We start from the raw sequence: 3,228 nt of genomic DNA on the forward strand, positions 1-3,228 counted from the left end.
GCTGCAGGGATAGTTGAGTGGTTTGGGATCATGGGGGATTGTGTAGTGAGGGCACTGGTCCCAGTACTGCTGTTAGTTGGGGTTGTTTGCCCCTCTGATATTTGGCGACAGTTTGGAGGCCAGAGGTTTCCATGGAGAAGAGTCAAGGCCACCCCTGGGGCTCAGACAGTCCCTCCCTTTGGTTCACGTCTCCGTGTGTCTGAGGGGCGCAGTGTGTTCCCACTGCACACTGTGATGGTGCAGTGTGGGGAGCACAACCTGCTGGTCAGGGTACACATGGATTTATTTGGGACCAGGCACCTGGTTAAAGCTGCTGACCTGACCCTGGGGGCAGTAGGTTGTCGGCCAACTGGGATCGACTCTCTGAACCGCACCGTCCTCTTTGACTATGGGCTCCATGAGTGTGGCAGCTCAGTGAAGGTAATGTGATTCTTCAACTCTTGCTCTAAGCTTGGTGTCTGGATCAGTCCCCACTCTTCACTCCAACTCTTGGTGAGAGGGCATTGATGAGGGGACTCCTGTCTCCTGCTTTTAAACCTCAAACTTGCTTTGGAATTGTGCATTGTGCTTTGCTTTAACTGGTTTTCCCTAGTCTCTCCAACCTTGTGATCTCACCCCTATTGGCCTTGTGTATTCACTTGGGTTTGTCCAAACGTTTCCTGTGGTATATCCTGTCTCTTGGATATTCAGGTCACTGGGGAGTCAGTTTAGTGGTTATTTCCCATATTTAGCTTTATTTTCCATACTTCCTGTTTTTGAATACCTGGGAGCCTGGATTAAATGAGACTTAAATCTGGAGGTCTATTCATTGCCCCAAATTATTGGCAACTTTTGGCACACTTAATTGTTACAGACTTTCATTTCTATAGCACCTTTCACAGCCACTGTATATCTCAGTGCTTTACTGCCAGTGAAGTACTTTGTGAAGTGTCGTCACTGTTGTGGGAAATGTAGCAGCCAATTTGTGCACAGCAAGCTCCCACTAACAGTAATGTGATAATGACCAGATCATCTGAATGTGATGTTCATTTGAGGGATAAATAGTGGCCCAGGACACTGGGAGAACTTCCCTGCTACTCTTTGAAATAGTGCCATGGGATCTCTTTTGTCCACTTGAGTAGGTGTGGCCTCTGCTTAATGTCACATGTGAAAGATGACACCTCAGACAGTGCAGCGCTCCCTCAGCACTGCACTAGGGTTTCAGCTAGCTTTTTGAGCTCTAGTCTCTGCAATGGGACATGAACCCACAACCTACTCGCTCCGAGGCGAGGGTGCTACCCACTGAGCCACTCCACTTTTCTGTTGAATTGATTTTGCTCTGCTGCTTGAACTCTTTCCCCCTGCATTAACTGCAGAGGCTGCACAACCTCCCTTCTGAACACCAAGAACTATGTTCTTAATTTCTGAATCTGATTTTCAGATGGCTGGAGATTTCCTGGTCTACACCACACACCTGAACCACACCCCCAAGGCTCATGGATCTGTCATTGTGCGAACTAATGGTGCTGTCGTTCCCATTGAGTGCCGCTATTATAGGTAACCATTGAGTGAATGAAAACTCAATCTAATGCATGTTCTCTGACTCTGTCCTAAAATGGCACACTTGTCTTTCCAGGAGGGGCAATGTGAGCAGTAACCCGATCAAACCCACCTGGATCCCGTTCAGCTCCACCAAGTCTGGAGAAGGGCTTCTGTCATTCTCTCTGCGCCTAATGGCTGGTATGTGCTGGGTGGATGGGTAGTGATTTCCTGTCACCCACTGGGAGTTGCAGCCACTGTCTCCAACCCTTGTTCTCTTGTCCTTCAGATGACTGGCTTACAGAGCGCACCACGACTGTCTACTACCTGGGTGACCTCATTCACATTGAGGCCTCTGTTTCAATGACCAACCACATGCCCCTGAAGCTCTACATTGACCGCTGTGTTGCAACGTTGAGCCCAGACAAGGATTCCACCCCAAGTTACAGCATCATTGACTACAATGGGTAAGGAGCTCTCTTCTTTCTATAGCTGGTCCCGTCTCAATGGCTTCACTTGATTCACTCCATGGCCTGTGTTTTAATCTTTCTTCAGTTGCCTCCTGGACAGCAAAGCTGAGGACTCCTTCTCAACCTTCCTGTTGCCAAGAGACGAGCGTGAGCTGGACAAGCTCCACTTTGACCTGGATGCGTTCCGTTTCTTTGGCGATGACCGTTCCTTGGTAAGAGGAAGCTGCCCATTGTGTTCTTCTTGTTGGGAGGGAGTCACTGAATAACGGCTGGTGTTGAATGTGTCCCTCAGATTTTCCTCACCTGTCACCTGAAGGTTGCTGCACTAGATCAGAGATTCCATGAGCAAAGCTTGTACTTTCCAGAAGCTGCAGAATGTGTAAGTTCCCCCTCTCTCCCTCAGCGATGTGTTGTGTGAAGTGATGCCCAACCTGATTGTTACACTGATTGTCTTGTTTAGCTGGGCCCCATTGGAAGGATCGAACAATGACGTTTGCGCCTGTTGTGATTTGGGTGACTGCGGTGCCACGAGGGAGTTGGGCTTTCCTTCCAGAGGAAGGAGGGACCTTGTACCTGAAGCTGGTAGGACATTGATCCTCTAGATGTTGGAGGTCCCCCTTTACCCTCTCTAACTGGAATGTTTGATATTGCAGGGAGTGATGCTGAATTGAAGTGGGAGGGTGAGGCCTCACTTGGACCCCTGGTCATTCTGGACACTGATGTCACTGACCTGGCAACTGAGTCCCTTACTGAGGTTGGGCAACGGATGCAGGAGAGGTCTCCAGGAGGTGAGTGAACCACTACTAGTTTCCATGTCTCCCTCAGTATTTCCTTCAGTAACCATTGGTTTCTCATTGCTCTTTAGGTGTGGAGTCTGAGGTGGTCCTGATGCTGGCCCTGACTGTGACAGCTGTCTCTCTGATCTCTGCTGCTTTGATGGCCTTGTTCCTGTACAGGAAACACAAGCAGACCCAGTTCAACTAGTTATCAAATGGTCAATAAAGCAGTGATTAGTGTACCTTATGCCTAATTGTCCATCTCCTGTCCACACATGTAAAATACGGAGCTGTTTACACTCAGTAACCCTCTCTCAGTTCTGTGTTGGTGTAACTGATCCAGGTAACTAGTGCCATAATGGCTGATAAAAGCTTATCCAGGGATTGGTGGTGACTATGGTAACTGCCCAGCCTTCCCTGTGCAGGTTCATGAGCTCCAGGTGAGTGGAACTGGCCTGAGGGCT

General features: G+C 49.0%; 1 pseudogene; it reads left to right on the top strand.

Annotated features, from left to right (window-relative positions):
- Positions 1 to 234: 234 nt before the first annotated feature.
- On the top strand, positions 235 to 2,972 carry LOC139262765 (zona pellucida sperm-binding protein 3-like; annotated as a pseudogene).
- The last annotated feature ends 256 nt before the right edge of the window (positions 2,973 to 3,228 follow it).

The sequence above is a fragment of the Pristiophorus japonicus genome, chromosome 4 (genome assembly GCF_044704955.1).
Source record: "Pristiophorus japonicus isolate sPriJap1 chromosome 4, sPriJap1.hap1, whole genome shotgun sequence".
Taxonomy (NCBI): Eukaryota; Metazoa; Chordata; class Chondrichthyes; family Pristiophoridae; genus Pristiophorus; species Pristiophorus japonicus.